This window comes from Monodon monoceros, unplaced genomic scaffold, assembly GCF_005190385.1.
Source record: "Monodon monoceros isolate NGI ecotype Baffin Bay Population unplaced genomic scaffold, NGI_Narwhal_1 Super_Scaffold_2, whole genome shotgun sequence".
In the NCBI taxonomy this organism is placed as follows: Eukaryota; Metazoa; Chordata; class Mammalia; order Artiodactyla; family Monodontidae; genus Monodon; species Monodon monoceros.
The window spans coordinates 17269755-17285077 of record NW_021703776.1 but is presented as its reverse complement, the minus strand read 5'-3'; the positions used below and the strand labels follow the sequence as shown (position 1 = coordinate 17285077).

Here is a 15323-nt window from a genome sequence, read left to right as displayed (position 1 = left end):
CTAATTTTGCATGGTGGGACTTTAAGAAAACAATTCTGTTTCACTGGAACAAAACAGTGAGTGTTGAAAATGAAGTCATTATGCTAAAAGCCACCAGAACTTGAACTTTCAGTCATAGAAGCCACAGGGTGAGTAAACAGTAGCTGAGGATTTCTCAAGGTGTGAATTTTACCTGTAACTTGGGTGCCGAATGTAGATGCCTAGACCCTATCCCAGATCTATGGAGTGAGATTCTCTGCGGATGGAGCCCAGGAGGAGGCACTTTTAACAAACCCCTCAGGGTATGTGATAAACCCAAACAATGTGTCCAATCACTGTCCTATCATAGAAACTACTAACACGGAGACACTCACCAGTACATCCAGTGTTAGTTGGGTGATATGGATCCTCTTGCTGGTTAAAAGGTTCTCTTGCCCAAGGGGTAGGAGTTTTCTGTACATGTAGGGGGATCACTGCAGGTACCCCTAGCATGTGGTTCAGTGTGCCCCTCTTAGGTACCTCCACTTGTAAGCTCTTTGGATCTTTGATTCAGGGACATAGTCCGGTAGTGGGCTGGAGCCAACTGTGTACCTCTCTTCCCAACTCCACATGTAGCCACTTCACATTCGTTGTTTGAAATTCACCATAGTGAGAGTATTTGCACCCTGGCAAAGCAAAGCCTACAGATCAGGGCTCTTAAATTTGCGCAGAGCCAGTATACCAGCGCTCCACTGGTTCTCTCCCATAACAAGTTCCATGCTGGAACCCAAACTCCATCGAAAGTGGTCCAGCGCACTATTATTTAGGTCCTTGGATGGACTGGGGCCAGTTAAAGCCTGGTTTCTGAAAACCCAGGTAAGAAAGATGCTAAGAGTGTTTTGATGTCTCGTCCTCGTGGATTGGCTCAGGGGAAAACCTGCTTTGTGCTCTGCAGTCGTATCCTAACCCCAGCACTGGTCTGGCCGTGCAGCAGATCGCAGTCTTGATACCCAAGTGGAGTGGGGTCAACTTGGTGTGGATGTTTCGGGGCCAACCCCTCATCACTGCTGGAAAAACACCCCGGTTCTCCTGAGGACTGCCCAGTGGCCTCTACCTGCAGGAAACCAACCTACGACGCCCAGGCAGGGCAGAGGTTCCGCGATAAATCTCCTTCCCATCCCTGAGAGTGGTGGTTCAGGTACAGGGGTGGCCCAGCTAAGCTTCAGCCCCAACCCCCGGCCTGCTGTTCAGACCCACCCCGCCAGCTGCCTTTCAAAAGGTCACCCGTTAAGGGCCGTAAGCCCTGAAGTCGGCCCCATTTCGGCAGATACGGCTGAGGGAAACTTACATTTTTCCTCTGAATTTCTCCACTCAGCAGTCAGGTGAGTCAGGGAGAACTCAGTCCAATTCCTCAGGAAATCCTACTATGCATCGGAAGGACACGGCCTGAAAAATTTATTTTTGTGCTTTTATTTACTTAAGGCCTGCAGGCCTGGGGAAGCTTTCTCATAGTGCTATCAAGCTGCTTCTCACTTCCCAGAAAAAAAAAAGATCCCACCTTCCTGGAACACTACCGGCCCTGGCGTGGCCACATGGCCTTCTCCTCCAGCCCCTACAGTCCTGCGGCCAGTCCCCTGAGCTCAAATGCCCTCTGCCCTGGGGAGAGCGGCTGTAGGAAGACACTTTCCCAGAGCGCCTGCGGCTCTGGGCCCTTGATTCCCGGCGGCAGGAGGCTCCCTGTAGCAGCCGGCAGGGCCTGCCCGTCCCAGGGCCGCCCAGAGCTCACGTAGTTCTGATTTCCTGGTTTAAATGCTGTTTTCGATGTAGAGGCACAGGCTATTTCCATGGGGTTCGTGCCTGCTATTCTAGAGGCTTCCCAGTGTAAACTGCCTGGGGGCAGGGCCGGGTCTCTTTGGACAGTCTCATCTTTCCAGAAGAACCAAATGCTCAGATCAGAAGACGAACGTGCTCCGTGTACTCAGGACTTGGTAAACTTCGACCTTGTCCCAACTCTGCCTCTGTGTCAAATCTACCCAGTTGGGTTGCTGTCCAGCCAACTTCAATGTGGACCCTTAACCGGACCCCAGGGCAGGCCACACACCGCACCCTCCAACTGGCCAGCAGTGGTGGGTCGTAGAGGTGCCCCAGACACTGTCCTGGGGGGCCAGGGATGGGGGTGACGGAGGGGTGAAGTCATATGTGCATTCAATCTGCATGCCTTTTCCAGGAATGGTTGAAGAGGCCCTCTCCTCTGCCCTGGCTCCTTCCTCAGCTTCCCTGGCACCACGGGCTGCTGGGGTCCCCTGAGTCAGTGCCCCATGGCTGGCCGTCACCCCAGTGACCCAGATCCCATCCAGTGGAGGGACCGCTCGGGCCCCGGCTGTTGTGAGAAGACGGCAGGGCTCAAGCAGTATCTGGGGCTTCAGGCCTCAGTCAGTAACTCGTCAAGGCGTGAGACCTCTCTGGGTCCCCAGAGCGCCCCCTTGCTCCTGCCCCGGCCAGTGATACAAGGCGCTGGTGTGTGGTTCCATACCTGGCTGAGTGGCAGAATCTCTCAGCATCTAAGGTACAGATTCCTGGCTTGTAGCCAGACTAACTGAATTAGAAACTCTAGGGGTGAGTCCCAGGAATCTGGATGTTGGAACAAAGCTTGGCCTGTGACTTTGATGTCGCTGTTCAACCCAGCACCGGGCTAGACTCCCCCAAAGGTCACTTTCCATAAAAACAGCCTATTACCTTACATACTTTCACCGTTTATGAGCCGAGAGGGGGAAGGGAAAGCACGGGGTTAAGAAACGTCTGCTGACTTGCCTCTCCAGCAAAGAGAGGCAAGAGAGGGGAGAAGAATATTCAGGCCTCTCCCTGGCCCAGCTGAGTGGCCTCCAGCCAACCACAGAAGGCAACTCAGGAAGGGGCCACCCAGGTGAGGGATGGGTGTCACCCTTTTCAGGTTTCAGCAGCAGCCCTTACCCAGAACTCCTTGCGTAAAAGGAAGGGGAAGAGGGTGGCCCTCAGCAAGGGCGCCTGGGCCCAGGCACACCCCTGGGGCTGGACACGTGTGGCCCTGGCCTCCCTTCTGTGCGCGATACCCTGTCAGGTCCCCTAGGCTGCCTTCCCCTCATGGATGTACCAGGAAAAGCCCTTCAAGACAAGCAACAGCCATGCTGAGACCAACTCAAACCAGGAAAAGGCAGCCCTAAGCCCCTGATGTGAATGGCTAGGAAGGGCCTGGCTGTCTTATCTCTACAAAAGCCTGATGAAAGGGGGGCCCTGTGCCCAGCTGTCCCAGGCGCTTGCGTGTCTGAGTAAAGAGCCGGCACACCCCACCCTGCACCAAACAAGATGCAGAACAGCATTAAGTTCAGAGAAGAGGGGAGCTCTTGTCGGCGAGGAACGGAAATGCCCCCACTCCCTCCTCTCATCTGAGACGAAATCAGCCTCCCCTTCCAAGCAACAAGTAAGGGGTAGAACTTCTGGGGCAGCTCTATGAAACCATTTGCACGCTAACCTGACGTTTCTACAAACACCTGTGCCATGTGTTAGGTGCCGGCCAGGGTCTGATCTATGCTAGAGTCTTAAGGGGAAAATTTATTGATAAAATAATATTATTGAAAACAACATCCATCACAGCAGCCAACATTTACTATCACTTACTTATTCCCCGCTAGGCACTGTGCTAAGTGCTTTATGCTGATTGTTTCATTTAATTCTCACAGTAGCCCTGCAGGGGCAATGGTCTCTCCATTGTCTAGATAAGGAAATAGAAGCTCAAAGAGGGGAAGCTATTTGCTGCCAGGCTCACAGCTTGGAAGTGGTGGACCCAACATGTGAACGCTAGTCTGCTGACTCTTCACTCCCAGGCATTTCTGCCTCTGCAAAGAGGACGGAGGCTCGGAGGAAAGGAGACCGGTGGGGAAGGGACAGGAACAGGTAGGGTTATAAGCAAAGGCCTGTGGAGTAGCATTTAGCAAATGTCCAGGGACTGATTTATTCAGAGGAAGTACCGTCCACACGAGGGTGCAGCTAGGACAACGGACGCTTTCAAAACAATGAACGAGCCAGACAGTAGAATGTACTGGTAGAATAAAGGGCTAAACTGTGCCAGACAATTAGAGAATAGGACAGTATGAAGTGATGTGGGAACCTAGCAGAACAGGCAGAAAGGGCAAAGGGAGCTGGAGGAGGGAGCAGTGAACTCGGGCCGAGGTGGCAAGGGCTTGCTCTCAGAGGGTGGTCTCTGTGGGCAGAGAGAAGATCTTGGCAGGGGCCCCTGGTGCTAGAGGCAGGAAGGCGGGCACCCACGCCTCCTGTGTGGAGGCTGGCAGCTAATGGCACCCGTGGTGATTCAGTGCAGGAAAGAGGAGACTGTTGGGTCCACTAAGTGCCATCATCAACTCCCGTACCCATTCGTTCCACTCATTCATTCATTCATTCATTCATTCATTCAATGCTTATTTATTGCCATTACTAAATGCCAGGCACTGGGGTTCAGAGAAATGAATTAATTCCTGCCCTCAAGGAGCTCCCTGCCATTAAGGGAAGCTGGCCCACAATTCACTATGACACATGGTAAACAGGGTGTGTACAGAGTACAAAGGAGGAAGAGCCGGGCTGTGGCAGGGGGTGGGGGCTTCCCCAGGATGATCCCAGAGGTGGGTCTAGACAGATGAGCAGGAGTTCCCAGGAAGGCTAGGGTGGAGGAGCGCCCCAGGTAGAGGGAAAGAAGAGGAGTGAGATGGTATGGTCTGTTCAGGGTACCTCAGGTAGGTCAGTGTGGCAAAGACGAGGGAACTGGGAAGAAGGGCAGGAAATGGGGCCGCAGAGGTGGGGAGGCCAGGTTTTACTGTGTGTGCATGTGTATGAGAAGGAGAGGGTGGAGAGCAGAGATGGAGTGGGTGTTCTGGAGGCAATGCTGAGCTTACTGGGACAAGCCTGGAGGTGAGGAGGCTGCTTTGAGGAGGGTGCTGGTGTCTGACCTGGGGGCAGCAGCTGCAGGGATAGACAGGATGAAGGACCCAGAGGACAATCAGCACTGACCCACTGTGGGAAATGACCTGCAGCTTTCTGGCTTGGGATACTGGGAAGAGGGGAAGGTGGATGAGAATATAGCAGGAGGGCATGCATGGTGCTGTGGACTGAATGATGTCCCCCCAAATTCATATGTTGAAGGCCTAACTTCCCTCCATGTGATGGTATTTAGAGATGGGGCCTTTGGGAGATAATTAGGTTTCGATGAGGTCATGAGGATGGGGCCCTCCTGATGGGATAAGTGCCCTTACAAGAAGAGGAAGAGACACCAGGGTTTGCCCTCTCTCTGCCGTGTGAGGACCCGGCCATCTGCAAGCCAGGAAGAGGGCCCTTGCCAGGAATCAACCATGCTGACAGTCTGATCCTGGACTTCCAGTCCCTGGAACTGTGAGAAATAAATTTCTGCTCTTTGAGACACCCAGTCTACGGTATTTTGTCTGGCAGCCTGAAGGACGAAGACAGATGGGGCAGTTATATTTGTTTTGTAACCTATTGAGTTTGAGCAATTGATTGGCAGTTTAAGAGGCAAGTTGGGGCCAGAGAAAGACTGAGACAATCATGAGCACGTAGATACTAGGGGACATGGTGGGGGTCAGCCTGTGAAATGATGCTGCCGACAGCAGGACCGAGGAAGGAACTTGGGAATAATGACCAGGAAAGTACAAGAGGAGGGGAAGGGGCCAGTGCAGGAAGCTGAGAAGGGATGCTCAGAGGGGCAGGCGGTGAGCCATGACAAGGCACCAAGGAGGACGCTGGCAATGGAGTCCAGTGCACAGACCTCAAGTAAGAAAACGCTGCAAAGTGTCCGACGCCTGACAACGAGGAACAAAAGCTATTTTGGGGGCAAGGTGGGGTGTGGAAGTCAAGTGGTCACTGCTGAGACATGCAATCAAGGAAGGGTGATTGGTTTGTTTTGATTTTAAAGAACACATATTTAAATAAGGTTTGGATCTGTAAGAGGCCAGGAGAGCATTCTTTGCCCTTCAGGGGTCTTCACCTGGCCTCCTGCAGTTCACCACTCAGCCACACCTCCTGTGCAAGAGAGACCCCTGCCCCCTCTCTGCCCAACCTGCCACCACAAGTGTCCCTGAGCTGCCTGCAGCAACAGCAGCTAGCACGGGTGGTGCCAACTGTGTTTACAGGTAAAGAAACTGGGCCTCAGAGAAGCAAAGTTACCAGCCTATAGTCACACTGCTAGCAAGTGGGTCAAGACCTCCATTCATGTTTTCCTCGAAAAAGCCGCCCTATACTAACCCTGCACACTCCCATACAGGGACAGGATAGGACACACCTCTGACAAGCCACTCCTGGGGCAGATCCTCGCAGGAATGACCTCCAGTGTGTTTACTGTTCTGCAGATCCATGCCCCTGGGTGTTCCCCTCCCACACGATTCTGGGCTTGATCATGCTACTTGCCTTGGCCAATGAGACAATGGCAAACGTGACACAAACAGACAGAAAGTACTTGTGCACTGGGGTTTGTTTGCCCTCTCCTGCTGCTCTTTGGAACCCTGACACCTCACATGAAGAAGGCCAAGCTGGCCTCCATAGAATGGGATAAGCTGATCCTGTCTAGGCTGCTCTAGGTCAACCAGCCTCCCAACCACCAGACAGGTGAGTGAGGCCATCCTAGACCATCCAGCCCCAGCTGAGCTGTCCACACCAGGAAAAGTACCCTGATGACCCACAGAATCATGATAAATGATGTTTATTGTCTCAAGCTATCAAGTTTTGGTGTTGTTTGTTCTGCAGCAAAAGCTGACTGATACAAGTCCTGAAAGAAGGCCCAAAGCAGCTTCTCCTCCTTCCAGCTCTGAAGTAGTGGAGGTGAATTCTAGGATCTCTGCACGCTCCTTCAGCTATGGAAGAATCACCCAAGAATACAACACCACCCTTGGCCTGGAGGGTCCCAGTGCTTCCAGAGGGAGTGGGAAAAGGGACAGTCTTCTGTGTACCTTCCCTCTGGAATGCACGGTGGGCCTGCCCCCAACCAGCAGGCAGCTCCTGGCAGGTGCCAGGTTATTTGGGGACAAGGTGACACAGTAGCATGCTTCTGTCATGCTGTCCCTAGCCTAGTGTTTTTCCACTGATGAGAAAAGGAGGAGATCATCTCTTTAGTGAGCGCTACTGCAAAGGCTTCGAGACAGCATTTCATCAAAGGGTGCTGGAGGAGCTCTTTCGGGAGACGCTGCAAAACCCAGCCATCTCTAGCTCCACTTAACAAGGGGCTTGCTGTTTCTGTTTCTGGAGAGGCATAAAAATGAATGAGTAGCCAAGAAAGCTAACCTGATCAGTGGCACTTTGATAAGGTGACAAAATCACTCCCTCCTCCAGTGCGAATCCACTCTCATGGCAAACTATTATGGGAAGGAAGCATCGACTAATTCGAAGAATCTCTAGGACATGAGAAAAATCAGCACCCCAAATGCCTGAGCAGAGAGAATTCCTTGTAAAGAAGAGAGAAAACAACAGCAACAAAAATGCTAGGATGTCACTTTCCCCAAGCATATTTATAAAGGGAGGAGGAGGGAAGAATTAATTAGGACAGGAGCTTCTACCCAAGTGACACGGAAGATGCAATTATTTTTGCTGCTTTTATAGACCAAGTGCCCCTTCTAGGTGGGGACAGATGCCGGATGCCGCCCACCACTTTAAAAAATGACTTTGAGGGCTTCCCTGGTGGCGCACTGGTTGACAGTCTGCCTGCCGATGCAGGGGACACGGGTTCGTGCCCAAGTCCAGGAAGATCTCACATGCCGCAGAGCGGCTGAGCCTGTGAGCCATGGCCGCTTAGCCTGCGCGTCCAGAGCCTGTGCTCGGCAACAGGAGAGGCCACAACAGTGAGAGGCCCGCGTACCGCAGGAAAAAAAAAAAAAAAAGACTTTGAGGCTTTGCTAGTTCTAATGATGCTTGAAACAAAGATGGTTCTTTTGTTTATTCCCTGTTTGCGAAGCCCCAGCTGCCCATCAGAACATCACTGACTGGATTATTTATTTCTCATTGCCCAACCTATGGGGCATAGAAGAATTTTTACAGAGCCAAACCGTGAGGCGTTTTCTCCCAAGGGGGTGTGGATGTGCCTCTTCAGTACTGTAGAGCATGGCCCGTTAATCCGCTGGGTTTGGACAGAGAGGACTGATGCCTAACTTTGGGTGGGACAAAGGCTCTGAGAGTCAGAGGCTCGATTTTTGTCACTCCCTGCCATGTACAAGCTGTGAGGTCTTGGGCAAGTCCCTTAACCTGGAGAAAATTCAATAAAACTACGGGGTGGGTTAGTGACTAATGAATTGTTGTCCTTTTACTGAGGCCAAATAAGTAAATTACATGAGATCTACCCTCTTAACAAATTTTCAAGTATACAGTACCATTAACTATAAGCACAATGCTGTACAGCTTATCTCTAGAACTTTTTTATCTTGCATAACTGAAACTCTATACGCATTGAATGGCAACTCTCCATTTCCTCTCCCTCCAGCCCCTGGCCACCACCATGCTACTCTCTAAGAGTCTGACTACTTTACATACCTCCCGTAAGCGGAATCATGCAGTTTGTCCTTCTGTGGTTTATCTCACTTAGCATAATGTCCTCAAGGTTCAAACATATTATATTCTTATAAATAACACTGACATGGTACTCACTGTTTCCACGGCAAGTAGTTACATATATAAACTCATGTAATCCTTCAAAAATCCTGTGAGGTAGAGTATAATTATTATCTCTTTTTGAGACACAGGGGGTGAAGTAATGTGCCCAAGCTCACCTGGTGTGAACATAATAAACATGGCGTTGTTTCTGTACACTTTAAAATTTCTATGTCAGCAAACAGGCTTACAGAGATACTAAAGCTCCCGAGGATGACGGCAAAAGATGGGACAGGGAGAATAAATGAGAGGCAGTGTCTGAGGGTCCATCCTTGTGTAGGTGGAAGTGGTCCTTCACAGCTTGAAAGAAGAGAGGCCTTGGAGCTGGGGGGACCTGGGTTCAATTCTGGCTCTACCCTCTGCTCCAGACACTTGGGAAACAAAAATGAACAAAACCAACAAGCCCCCTGCCTCGTGGAGACTACGTCCTAGCCAGGGGGTGGGACGGACAAAGAATAAACAATAAATACTTCAAATAATGTATAGTATGTAGGGGGGGGTGAGTAGTATGGAAAAAATCGCTTGAGTGGATAGGGGATTGGGACTGCTGGTGGGAAGGCTAGTTGCACCTTTAAAAAGCGTGTCATTGAGAAGACAATATTTGCCAAAGACTGGAAGAAGGTGAGGGAGTTGATCATGAGGCAGGAGGATATCTAGGGTCCCTTGCTCCAGGCAGAGGGAAGAGCTAGTGCAAAAGTCCCGAGGTCGGGTGAACCTAGGATGTACGAGGAAGAGGAGGAAGGCCACTGTGGTTGGAGGGGAGCAAACAAGGGCCAGGCTAGAAGGTGATGAAGCCAGGAACAACATGGGGGATTGGCAGGGGTGGGAGACACGAGGATGGCAGTGGTGACTCTGGGTGACATGGAAGCTAGTGCAGGGTCTTGAGCAGAGGAGTGAGATGATCTGAACGTTCAGCTTTTGCAGTAATCTGGGTGATGGTGGCTCAGATCAGGGAAGCAGAAGTGGAGGTGGGAGAAGCGGCTGGTTGGCTCTGGACCTAACCCTAAGGTACAGTCAGCAGTGTTTCCTGGTGGATTGGGCGTGGGGTGAGAGAAAAAGTCGGGAGTGAAGGATGACAGCAAGCATTTTGCCCATAACACCTAGAAGGGTGAAGTGGCTATTAGCTGAGAAGGGAAGGCTGTGGATGCAGCAAGTTAGTGGTTGCTATGGGTTGAACTGTATCCTCCAAAAGATACGTTGAAGTCCTAACCTCAGTACGTGTGAATGTGACCTTATTTGGAGACAGGGTCTTTACAGAAGTAATCAAGTTAAGATGAGATCATTAGGGTAGACCCTAGTCCACTATGACTGGTGTCTTTATAAGATGAGGAGAAGAGTCCCAGGCATGTACAGAGGGAAGGTGATGTGAAGACACAGGGAAAATGCCATGTGACAAAGGAGGCAGAGATTGCAGTGATGTGTCTCCAAGAAAGCCAAGGATTGCTGGCAACACCAGAAGCTAAAGAGACAAGCCTGGGGCAGCTTCTACCCTACAGCCTTCAGAGACAGCCTGGTCCTGCCAACACCCTGCTTTCCGACTTCCACCCAGAATTATCAGAGAATACACTTCTGCTGTTTTTAGCCATCCAGTTTGGGGTACTTTGTCGCGGTAGCCCTAGAAAATGAATAGAGAGGGAAAGGCTAGGAATTGTTTTCAATACATTAAATGTGGAGATGCCAAGTAGACACTGGCATATACAAGTCTTGGGTTCAGGAGAGAAGTCCAGGCTGTTGACAGAAATCTGGGAGATGTCTGCAGATGGAATTCCAAGGCATGAGCCTGGACGAGATCAGTAAGGGCTAAACATAGACGGAGATGAGAAGACGGCTGAGGACTGGGTCTGGGGTGATGCAAAGTTGAGGGATTGGGGAGAAGTGGAAACTAGCAGAGGAATCTGCGATGGTGCAGCCAGTGAGGTGGGAAGAAAGCCAAGGGCATGGAACCCTGGGAGCCTGTTCCAGGGCTCGCCTTGTACTATGAGGTTTGTGGGAATGTCTGTGCTTGCAAATGCAGCCTGCTTCGTGGCACAGTACCTGGTCCAGAGCAGGCAGTCAATAAACATTTGCTGAAATTAACGAAATAAACAGATGACTGAAATGAGCCTCTTCTGGCAACTATGGCATAACCTGTGTTGACACTAAGTTTAGAGTCAATTAAAACATATGAACTTTGTAATATGTTTATTAAGCTCTATCTCCCCGTCATGTACTTGTTCAGCTGATTTTTAAGCCTCAAGAATGAGATTTTACATAAATTCCTATTAAACTTGATTGATTTCACTGAGACTAGTGAGATATTCGGGATCTTGGTTCTGTCCGTTTAAATCCTGGTTTTCACAGGGAGCAGACTGGTGGCTACCAGAGGCAGGGGGGTAGATGGTGGGGGAAGTGGGCGAAGGTGGTCAAAAGGCAGAAACTTCCAGGTATAAGATGAATAAGTTCTGGGGATGCAATATACAGCAGGGTGACTACAGTTAACAATACTGTACTGTGTATTTGAAAGTTGCTAATAGCGTAGACCTCAAAAGTTCTCATCACGAGAAAAAAAAATTTGTAACTATATGAGGTGATAAATGTTAACTAAACTTACTGTGGTAATGTGACAATATATACATATATCAAATCATTATGTGGTATACCTTAAACAAATACGAAGTTATATGTCAAGTGTATCTCAATAAAACTGGGAAAAAATACTAGTTTTCAGGCTTTGCTTTCTGTTCTCCACAGACTTTAATAAGCATATTATCAATATCTTTACTCAAGCCATAAACACAACACTCAGTAGGGCAGGGGCAGGTAAGAATCCTGTAACGTTCCCCTAGAGTGGTCTCCCTGGCTTAGTAATGGCCCACTTGTTCAACAGATATTTATTAAGCATCTATTGTGTGGCTGGCATTGTTCTAAGTACCAGTGAACAAAACAAACAACCCTGTGCTCATCAACTTACAGTCGGGTACAACCTTTCAATCTGCCACAAATCTATCTACTTGCATGATTTTTAGAACGAGACTGTCCTCTCATCCATAGATATTCATGAGAGACTTTGGTCAAAAGCCTTGTTAAAAGCAGGGAGACTGTGCCTGTAACATTCCCTGACCTCTCAGCCCAGCAGCTTCTCAGATGGGGAGACGGTGTTTCTCTGGCGTGTGCAGTTTCTAGTAAACCCAGGTTGGCTGCTGGTGAACACTGCCTTCTCTTCCCGGGTTTTAACAGTGCAGACCTCTCCCCTGGTCTGTCAGTTCTGGAATTAATTTTCTTTCCTTTCCAGAAAACCAAAAAAATCGACTACTTTTAGTCTTATGGGACTTCTCCTTTTCTCTGATTCTGCCAAGTTCACCAAAAGCAATTCGATCTCGTCTTTTTTCAGTATCCTAGAACACCATTTTCTGGACCCCAAATCTGAACTTAAAAGAGCTGGGTCTTCTCTGATAACTTCTCCATCTATCCTGAACTCCAATTTCCTCTTATTGGTTATGAATCCCACCCTTCACAGTCTGCAAATCTTTCTTTCTTTCTTTTGAAAACTTGCAAATTATTAGATTAAGGCAGCATACATTTCCCTAATGAAGTATTTCTTGGAAGACCTTTACCAAGTTCTTGAAAGTTAACATGTACTTACAAGCCGTGGGCAAGATGTACTGTCGATGTCATAAAAATACCAATTTAACTTGGTTGACATTAATTTTGATCCAATGATTGAGCATTTAAAGTTAAAACTATGTAGATATTAGTAAATTGTCCATTTATAACACCTTTCTTCTTAATGACTTCCTGGCCTCAATCTTCTCTTCCCCCATTTCATCTTATATAAAAGCTGTCTTTCCCAGACACGCTGTCCTCAGGAAATCTTCCTAAGGTAGACCGAGTCTGCAGCTCTCTCCATACCCTGTAGCCTCCCATCATCACTGGGCGCTCTGACCCCATCCTTCAGCACGCGCTCTCTGCCCAGGGGCCTTCCCTGCCCACCTAGTGTTTCTTTCCTCACTCAGCTTCCAACCATCAGCCACAGCAAGGCCAACAACCATGCTGACCTGAAACTGACAGGCAGTTCCCTGCTTTCACGCCAGAAAACTTTAGAAAACTCAGTATCGTTGCTCCCACTGAACTTGAGGTGGTGAGAGTAACTGTGATGATGATGATGTTGAAGAAGGGGCGGCGGGGAGGAGAAACTATCAATTCAGTGGTTTTTTTTCAGGGTCTAGGTCTGAGGAATACGAAGCTAGGATGCCCGCGTGTATTTGGCTACTGGATTACATTTACATATACCTGGAGGTTTATAATAGGTATTTTATTATTACTGGACCTTCAGGTGGGTTTTTGTTTGTTTGCTTGTTCTCCCTGCTTCTTAATTCCTCCCTCATTTCAGGGACTCATTGACTCCAGTGCTTAGAAATCCTTTCAAATCCATGTGAGGAAGGATAAAAAGAAATGTATGAGAGAGGAGGACAGAAGAAGCAAGGGCCTGACAGAGTTGCAATTACTTGATAGTTTAAAAGATAACATTTTAATTTGTCTCTCACCTCCTCATGGCTAGACATTCAGAGAAGATACAGAAAGTGTCATGTAAAAATAAATTCTTCTTGAAATAAGAGGAGAACGTTCTGAACTGCTTCTTCCTGGGGCTTTGTACTTGTTACCGTGTTTCACAGAAATTGCTAGTCTAGAACAATCGGTTCACAGGGCTGTGACTAAAGATCATTTACCGGGGACACATGAGGAACAGAATTGCTGCTGGGAGGGGTGGAGGGCTGTGGAGGGGGCGGGTCCTTGCCAGGGGGGCCCTGGATGTGCTCCCACCTCTCCGTCCCCACCTCACTTTCCTCTCTTCAGGGGAAGGAGAGAAATCATTCTTAGAGGTAAGTAGAGGTGCCCATTCCCTTTCTCTCCGACATTCTGAGAACTGCTCATTTGCGCCTGGAGAACCAGGCATTACGGAGTGATGAGGGGGAGAAGTGGCAGGTGTAAGGCCATCCGAGAGTCAGAAACCACGGACATCGCACACTGGCACTTCATACTTGTTCACTTCAGCAGAGGTGGCGTTTCCCTCTAAATGTTCTACGCTGAGATAATTTAGCTTGAAAAAAAAAAAGTATTGTTTCCTTGAAACGTGGCAGATTTGACCACATATATTTATCTCCTTTCCCTCTTAACTCCCTGGAAGAATATATTAAGGCTATTAAAGTGGTTGAACACTGAGCACAGAGACGTGCGAGGAGCCCGGGGGCACCCTCCTGCAGGGAAGGCACGTGGGCTGGAGCCTCCCCCGTGGGTCGGCAGTTCAGTGTGCGCATGCGCAGGAAGCAGATCAATTTTCCACACGGGCCTGGAAGGCTCAGGGCTGGAGGCAACCATACCTTGGAGGGAGTGGACCTGGGAAGGGAAGGGATAAGCAGGAGGGTTGGTTGGAGGCTGAACAGCCAGAGGCTGGACTTAGTCCCTCCCCAAAAGGCTCCCTCTAGCTTTCCGCCATCTCTGCCTCAGCACCGTCAAGGAAATGAGAGCCTTATTCTCAAGAGAGCCTACTCCAGGCAGGTTCCTGTCAGCGCAGAAGATGGTGCTGGATGAAAACAAGGCATGAAGTGAAAGTCTACGTCCTGAACAGCGGACGGAGCACCAGCCACTGCCCTCCACAGCTTATGCCTCCCAGGCAAGAGAACCCAATTGGCCCCATGTCCTTCAGGGGAGATGAACTAGCTCCCTGTTGATAAGAATCACCAGACGTTTGAGGAAAGCCTCCTCAAATGAAGAAGTCAGACCAAAATCATCAGGAAAGTGGAACGCAAAGAAAACAACCAATTCAGGAAGAATAAGAAAACAGAGAGAGAGAGAGAGAGACCCTATTACTAATATCACCAGTGATATAAGACATTGCATCCGGGAAACAAGGGTGCTCTGAAAAAAGAATCAGAATAGGAAGAACTCCTAGAAATTAAAAATATGTCAACTGAAATAAAAAATTCAGTGAAAGATACTGGAGAGTAAAGCCAAGGAAATAGCCCAGAAGGTAGGACAGACTCATAAAAGGATAGGGAGTAAGGAGAAAAAGGAAAGGGCTTAGAGATCAGTGTAGGTTGGCCCTCATTAACTATCAGGGAGTTCCGGAAAGAAGGAACAGGGAAACGATCAAAGGAATCATTTGGAATATGAACACATTCTAGAGTCAAAGGAAGGCATCTTCAGATTGAAAGCTCCCATTGAATGGCCAGCTCAAGGAACAGGCCAAAACGAAAGGGAGGAATGAAGGGAGAGAGTGAGGGAGGAAGGAAGTTGGGAGAAAAGGAAATAACCATCCAAGGCATGTTATTTTGAAGATAAAGAGGAGCTCTCATAAACTTCCAAAGAGAAAACTGGTCACATTAAAGATTCAGCATGGGGCTTCCCTGGTGGCGCAGTGGTTGAGAGTCCGCCTGCCGATGCTGGGGACGCAGGTTCGTGCCCCGGTCCGCGAAGATCCCACATGCTGCGGAGTGACTGGGCCCGTGAGCCATGGCCGCTGAGCCTGCGCATCCGGAGCCTGTGCTCCGCTAAGGGAGAAGCCACAACAGTGAGAGGCCCGTGTACCACAAAAAAAGGATTCAGCATGGCATTAGACTTTTCATTAGCAACACCAGAAGCTGGGAGGCAGTGGAGTGTTACCTTCAAAATTTGGAGAGGAAATCATTTTCAACTGAAAATTTTATACCCAACTAACC

General features: G+C 49.2%; 1 protein-coding gene across 10 annotated transcripts in view; it reads right to left on the bottom strand.

Annotated features, from left to right (window-relative positions):
- ATXN7L1 (ataxin 7 like 1) overlaps positions 1-15323 on the bottom strand; it is a 243690-nt gene that overhangs the window by 172767 nt on the left and 55600 nt on the right. Inside the window, exon 3 of one of the 10 annotated variants that reach the window (XM_029233306.1) lies at positions 1307-1404. The exons of the other annotated variants lie outside the window; for them this stretch is intronic. The gene's annotated coding sequence lies outside the window, so the exon portion shown is untranslated. The remainder of the gene's footprint in view (positions 1-1306; positions 1405-15323) is intronic. 10 annotated transcript variants of the gene reach the window in all.